The sequence below is a fragment of the Cebus imitator genome, unplaced genomic scaffold (assembly GCF_001604975.1).
Source record: "Cebus imitator isolate Cc_AM_T3 unplaced genomic scaffold, Cebus_imitator-1.0 Scaffold199, whole genome shotgun sequence".
NCBI classification, from domain to species: domain Eukaryota; kingdom Metazoa; phylum Chordata; class Mammalia; order Primates; family Cebidae; genus Cebus; species Cebus imitator.
The window spans coordinates 3747901-3755913 of record NW_016107514.1 but is presented as its reverse complement, the minus strand read 5'-3'; positions in this window follow the sequence as shown (position 1 = coordinate 3755913).

Below are 8013 nucleotides of genomic sequence, written 5' to 3'. Positions count from 1 at the left end.
TTCTTTTTTCTTTTGAGATGGAGTTTCACTGTTGTTGCCCAGGCTGGAGTGCAAGGGCGTGATCTCGGCTCACCGCAACCTAAGCCTCCCATGTTCAAGTGATTCTCCTGCATTACCCTCCTGAGTAGCTGGGATTACAGGCATGCACTAGCATGCTTGGCTAATTTTGTATTTTTAGCAGAGATGGGGTTTCACCATGTTGGTCAAGCTGGTCTCGAACTCCCGACCTCAGGTGATCTGCCCACCTCCGCCTCCCAAAGTGCTGGGATTACAGGTGTGAGCCACCATGCCTGGCCAGCTTTTTGTTTTTGTTTTGAGAGGGAGTGTTGTTCTATCACCCAGGATGGAGTGCAGTGATGTAATTTCGACTCACTGCAACCTCTGTCTCCTAGGTTCACACAATTATCCTGCCTCAGCCTTCCAAGTAACAGGGATTACAGGCTCCTGCCACCACGCCTGGCTAACTTTCATATTTTCAGTAGAGATGGGGTTTCACCATGTTGCCGAGCTGATCTCAGCCTCCTGACCTCAAATGGTCCACCTGCCTCAGCCTCCCAAACTGCTGGAATTACAGGCGTTAGCCACCGCACCTGGCCCTGGTTGCCCTGTCCTGCCTGCTGGCTCTGTACAGCCTCAGCTTCTCTTCCCCCGACCCCTAGGTGACAGACAGCAACCCCCACTCCCTGGGGTTCAAGGCCACCTTCTATGAGAGTGGTTACAAGTTACATGGGAACACCAAGTACAATCTGGTGAGCTATATCCCCACCAAACCTCATCGCATGTCCCCCAGTGGCCATCTCTTCCTTCTTCCCCTACCAGCACAAAAAGCTGAGGAATTTCCAGGCAACAAAGATCCTAGCCCTGACCCGTGGTGGGAAGATGATCAGGCAGCCATCAACTATGCACCTGACTTCACTAAAGTGTCACACGGGTCAGGCGCGGTGGCTCACACCTGTAATCCCAGCACTTTGGGAAGCTGAGATGGGTGTATCACAAGGTCAAGAGTTTGAGACCCACCTGACCAACATGGAGAAACCCCATCTCTACTAAAAATACAAAAATTAGCGGGGCGTGGTGGCACGTGCCTGTAATCCCAGCTACTCAGGAGGCTGAAGCAGGAGAATCACTTGAACCCGGAAGGCAGAGGTTGCAGTGAGCTAAGATCATACCACTGCACTCCAGCCTAAGTGATGGAGTGAGATCCCATCTCAAAAAATAAATAATAAAGTATCACATGGGACATTCCCAGATGGCATGACAGGGAGGAGCCTAACCCAGCCTGGGGCAGGGCTGGAGATCTGAGTTAGCTGAGTAAACTGAGGCATGATGATTCAGTGGGGGCAATTTCCACAGGGCAAGGGCCTGACCAGCTGCAAGTCAGCAACAGCAAACTTCTCTGACCAGGCTCATCACATCACATCTAGGTGAGTGAGGAAAACAGTCACTACTCACTGTGGGTCCCCATAACTCAGGGAGCAAGGGAATGAGAGGAGTCATACTGGGGTCATTGTTTCTGTGAGCTTCCAGAAGCCTTTCGCAGGCAGTGGGATTAGAACGGAGCAGGGCTTGGCTGAGCGCGGTGGCTCACGCCTGGAATCCCAGCACTTTGGGAGGCTGAGGTGGGCAGATCGCCTAGGGTCAGGAGTTGGAAACCAGCCTGGCCAACATGGTGAAACCCCAGCTCTACTAAAAATACAAAAATGAGCCAGGTGTGGTGGCAGGCGCCTGTGATCTCAGCTACTCAGGAGGCCGAGGCACGAGAATGGCTTGAACCTGGGAGGCGGAGGTTGCAGTGAGGCCAGATCATGCCACTGCACTCCAGCCTGGGTGACACAGCGAGACTCCATCTCAACAATAACAACAACAAAACACTTTACAAATGGTGGTCCCTCAAAACAGTTACACAAAGCATTACCATTTGCTCTAACAAACCCACTGCCATCCATCCCAAAAGAATAGAAAGCAGGAACTCAGGAAGGTATTTGCATACCTGGGCTCACAGCAGCGTGATTCACAACAGACCAAAGGCAAAATCAACCTATGGGTCCACCAACAGATGAAAAGACAAACACAGTGTGATCCATCTGCACAGCAGAATATGACTCAGCCTTAAGAAGGAAGAGAGGCCAGGCGCAGTGGTTCATGCCTGTAATTTCAGCACTCTGGGAGGTCACAGTGGGTGGATCATCTGAGGTCAGGAGTTCAAGACCAGCCTGGCCAACATAGTGAAAACCCAACTCTACTAAAGATACAAAAAAGTTAGCTGGGCACAGTGGTGGGTGTCTATAATCCCAGCTACTTGGGAGGCTGAGACAGGAGAATTGTTTGAACCCAGGAGGCAGAGGTTGCGGTGAGGCGAAATCATGTCATTCTACTCCAGCCTGGGCAACAAGAACAAAACTTTGTCTCAAAAAGACAAAACGAAACAAAAAGCCGAAGAAAATTGACAAAACGGACTCAAGAAGCAGTGAAAACTCAATAGAAGTTTAAGCCCCATTTGAGACCACAGGCTCTCAGTCAGTATTTGGGTTTTTGACAGGGTCTCACTCTGTTGCCCAGGCTGAAGTGCAATGGTGTCATCTCAGCTCACTGCAACCTCTGCCTCCTGGCTTCAAGTGATTCTCTTGCCTCAGCCTCCTGAGTAGCTGGGACTACAGGCATGTGTCACCTTGCCTCATGAATTTTTGCATGTAATCCCAGCTACTTGGGAGGGTGAGGCAGAGAACTGCTGGGACCCCAGAAGGCAGAGATTGCAGTGAGCTGAGATTGTACCACTGTACTCCAGCCCAGGTGACAGAGCAAAACTCCATCTCAAAAAAGGAAAAAATGTATTTTTAGTAGATATGGGGTTTCACCATGTTGGCCAGGCTGGTCTTGAACTTTTGACCTCAAGTGATCCACCCACCTCAGCTTCCCAAAGTCCTGGGATTACAGACATGAGCCACTGTACCCAGCCTAGGGGTCATTTTTAGCACAAGCAGTATTGTCTGGGAACACAGCTGATGGGCCACCTTATAAGGTTAATCCTTTATCCTCAAGGGGGAATGAGTAGAAGTTAAAATTAGGCTCAAACATTAAAATTAGATTAGGAGGAGTGGACATTGTGTCTAGGCAGCGAAAACAAATGCAAAGACCCTGAGGTGGGTGGGTTCCAGGAGTGTTTGGGGAACAGAAAGGAAACAGAAACCTGTGTGGCTGGGGGAGAGTGAGCATAGGAAGAGGTGTGTGTGAGAGGTGATGAGGTCAGAGAGGTCCCAGGAGCAGATCTCACAAGACATTGCAGAAATACCTAAGGAGATGGGGCAGGACACTTGAGGCCAGGAGTTTGAGACCAGCATGGCAAAACCCTGTCTCCACTAAAAATACAAAAAATTAACCTAGCATGGTGATATGTTACTGTAGTCCCAGCTACTCAGGAGGCTGAGGCAGGAGAATCGCTTCAACCTGGGAGGCAGAGGTTGCAGTGAGCCGGGACTGTACCACTGCACTCCAGCCTGGGCAACAGAGCAATACTGTTAAAAAAAAAAATAAATACATACAAATAAAGAGAAATAACAAAGGAAGTGAGACTACATCGTGAGTGACTCTAATAAGTAAGGACTGAAAGCGTTCTCAGCTGCTGATAGCATTACTACCAAACAGTTCAGTTATGTTCCTTTTCCCGGCTGGGAAGACCTGCACTTGTCCCCCGGGGCTCACCTTTCTGTACACCAGGCCAGTGACGGCCGACTGCAGCCTCATCTGCAGCACCTTGAGCCCGTATATGTTCTGCTGCTTAACCAGCGTTTGCAGGCAGGCCAAGAGGAATATCAGCACCGCGAGGAGGCAGTCCTTCCAGGCCGGAGGCTTGAGATCACCAATAAACTCCAGGAAAAGGCTTGCAGGGGAAGGAGAGAGAAGGTACAGCTGGTGAGAGGAGGTGCCCATGTGTGTTGCCTTTGCCCAAACCAGGCCAGGTGTGGAGGATCAGTCGGTGTGGTTGACTTTTTCACAATCATGATCTCGGTTATTTCCCCCCACTGTCCATGCTTCTTTTCAATCTGACTGCAGCTCCTCAAGATCAAGAGATGGTGTTTTTCTCCCCCCTTGTTATGGAATAAATTGTGTCCTCACAAAATTTGTATGTTGAAGCCCCAACCCCTCGATGCCTCTGAATGTGACTGTATTTGGAAACAGGGCCTTTAAAGAGGCAATAAAGTTAAAATGAGGTCATTAGGCTGGGCCCTCATCCAGTCTGACTGTGGTCCTTATAAGAGGAGAAAATGTAGACACACAGGGAGACACCAGGGCACACAGAGGAAAGACCATATGAGGACACAGGGAGGAGGTGGCCAACTGCACACCAAAGGCAGAGGCCTCAGATGGAAGCAACTTGCAGATACCTGATCTGGAACTTCCAGCCACCAGAATCATGAGGAAAATACATTTCTGTCATTGAAGCTACTCAGTCTGTGATGCTCTGTTACGGCAGCTGAGCAGATGCCACTTGAACCTGGGCTGGCCACAAAACCACCTTTGACCAACAGAGTAGATTGGAGGTAAAGCTGTGCCAGCTGTGAGCCTCTAGAGAAAATGTGGCTTTTGGCCTATTGCTTAGAACCCTCCCAAGCAGCCACACGAACAAGTCTGAGCTAGCTTTTTGGAGGATGGGAAACCATATGGAACAGAAAGCTATCCCAGCTTCAGACACACAGCTGCAGGCACATGAGAAAACCCAGCCAAGAAAACAACCACCCAGCTGAGCCCAGTCCATGTTACTGACCCACACTACCATGAGCTAAATAAATGAATGCTTGTAATTTTAAGCCACTCGCTTTTGGGGCATTTTACAACAAAAGCTAATTGATGCAGTCGGGTAAGAGCTTGCTTATTTGCCCTTCTGGGGGACAGTCACTTTCTCATCAATCATTTTCCTTTTTCAGTATCCTTCTCACCCACCCTCCAGCGTCCCGAGCACCAGATCTATAGGCAGAGGCATAAGAGCTGAAGCCCTCTGACTCTGGAGGGATGCCATTAAGAGACCACCAGCCTTAGCAGAGCTCCTGAAGTCTGGACTCACCTAAGCAGCTTGGGGACAGTGAACCTGAAGACATCACTGATGAAGAGGCCGTGGGTCCCAGGAGGAAGGCAGAATGGAACACCTGCCAGACGGCCCTCAGCAGTGGGCCCCACTGCCTTCCTTCTTGCCATAGGAACGGCTCAGTCTCTGGAGCCTCCATGCCACTGCCTCCTTTCCTTTTAAACACTATTGCCTTGGTGTGCCTTAGAGGAAGGGGGAGGCTGGCTCTGGGTCCCATTTTATACTCTCAGCCACCAGCAGCAGCGCCAGGCATTAAAAGCTTGTTTTCCTAACAATGGGCGTGGGTGGGTGTGGATCCAGCCTGGCTTCCTCACCTGTGCCTCCTTATCACCCTGAGTACCCATTTAAGAAGCAGTCACAGGAGTTGTGGGGGAAGGGCAGGAGGGCAGCCCTTAGGACTCTTAGAAGGCCATGGGAAAGCACACACGTTGAGCACCTACTATGTGCCAGACACTCCCCAGTCATCCTAAGACCCCTGTCAAGCCAAATGTTGTTCCCATTTCACAGATGAGAAAACTGAAGCTCAGGGAAGTGAACTTTTCCAAGGGGACACAGCTGAGAAGTAAAAGCTGGGATTCAATTCCATCTCTCTGCTTTCAGAGCCCATGTACTTTTTTTTTTGTTTTTTGATATGAAGTCTCACTCTGTTACCCAGGCTGCAGTGCACTGATGAGATCTCGGCTCACTACAACCTCTACTTCCTGGATTCAAGTGATTCTCCCACCTCAGCCTCCTGAGTAGCTGAGATTACAGGCAAATGCCACCACACCCAGCTAATTTTTGTATGTTTAGGAGATGGGGTTTCATCATGTTGGCCAGCCTGGTTTTGAACTCCTACCTCAGGTGATCCACCAGCCTCCCAAAGTGCTGAAATTACAGGCCTGAACCACTGCACCTGGACTCCCACATATTTTTCAATCTATCATGCTGTCAACCTGGAGGAAGAAGAGCACCCCCTCTTCCACACACACAACAGCCCGCACTTAGGTGGTTTTGAAACAGTGGAGAATCACAGCTCATGTGCATGGGGCCTGGTGTTCTGGCTTTGGGTGAAAGCACAGACAGATGCTCAGGCTGCCTCCAACTCATAAGATCCCTAGCCTTTGGCCATAACCAGAGGTACAGAGAAGAGCTAAACTGAGGAACAGAGAGGTGGTGGTAGCGGGAGGCCCAAGGGCCCTTCCAGGGCAGGTCAGAAGGCCTGGGCCATAATGGAGAGGCTGGGGTGATGCAGTTGCTGACAGCCGGTGGCTGTGTGGTCTTGGGTAGGTAGACTGCTTCCCTCTCTGTGAGAAGATGGGTGTTCCCCGCCCCCCACCAGTCCCTTCTGTGCCTCTGACAATCTGTAAGGTTATCAGTAATTGCTTACTTGCTTGCTCTTTTGAGACAAAGTTTCACTCCTGTTGCCCAGGGTGGAGTGCAGTAGCATGATCTCAGCTCACTGCAACCTCCGTCTCCCGGGTTCCAGTGATTCTCCTGCCTCAGCCTCCACTAATTTTTCTATTTTTAGTGACGGGGTTTCACCACGTTGGCCAGGCTGGTCTTAAACTCCTGACCTCAAGTGTTCCACCTGCCTTGGCATCCCAGTGTGCTGGGATTAAGGATGTGAGCCAACATGCCTGACCACTTATCAGTAATTTCAATCCCCATTACATATCTGTGAGCCGGGGCTCTCTGACTTCCCCGGACCCCCTTGCCAAGTGGGTATTATTAGACTCTCCATTTTACAGAAGGGGAAGGAAGCTGAGGCTCTGAGAGGTGACAGCAGCCTGAGGTCACACAGCAAAGGCAGAGCAGGGATTGCAGCCTCGATCTTGACTTATGGTTCCTAGAGTGTTTCTTGTGCACTAAGGACCCCCAACCCCACCATAATAATAAAAAGAAGCATAACGAAAATCCCCTTGTGAGCTCAGGTGGCAAGACCCTTGCAGGCCATGGTCTTTGTCCCTCATTGCTGGCCTGATCTGGTGTTTGGTTTGGCATCTATGGAGGGGTGTGGCTCAGCTCTGTTACTGAGTGGGCATGGCCTGCTGCTCACAGGTATTTTGACATTTGGGTCTCAAAGCCAAGAAGATGCCCCTTCCATGCAGAGAGCATCCCTGACCACCCTTCCTGTCTGATCCCACCATTTCATTCATTGCCTTCACAGCCTTGTCCATGGCAACAACACTCTGTCTTGTTAGAACCCCAGGTGGGTAGATTTTGCCTGAGTTTTCTACCAAGATGTCCCTAGTATCGAGTCCAGCTCCTGCACACAGTAGGAGCTCCATAAATACTTTTCAAATGAATGGGAAAAGCAGACTGAGTGATATGTATAAAAGGTCCTAACAAGAGTGCCCAGCACATACTGTTATAAACATTTATAGAAGGATGGAGCTTGGCTCGGTGGACTTGGAGAACTTGGCTTTGGAGCCATTGGAGCCTTAGTGTTTCCATCTGTAAAATGGGGTCAGGGAAGAGTTGACCGGGAAGTTTTCTTTCTGGCTGGAGATTTTACTCAGTTCAGTTCCAGCTGTTTGCCTGGAGAGTCACTGTGTTCAGCCTGCAGGCTCCATAGCAGGCATTTTCCTCTTCTGGAGGTCTCACCTCCCAGCAAGGAAGAGGTCCAGATTGCTGTCTGATGTCTGGTCTCTGGACTGAAGGCCATTTCGTGCAGGACTCACAAATGACCATGGGGAAAGGCAGGGGGTATGCATGAGTGGCATGGGCAAGGTGTGAGTTGGGGGATACAAAAGGGAGTGGTGAGGGCTGGGTGTGGTGGCTCACACCTGTAATCCCAGCACTTTGGGAGGCCGAGGTGGGCAGATAACCTTAGGTCAGGAGTTCAAGACCAGCCTGATAACTTGAGCAACATGGAGAAACCCAGCCTCTAATACAAAATAAAAAATTAGCTGGATCTGGTGGTGAGCGCTTGTGGTCCCAGCTACTTGGGA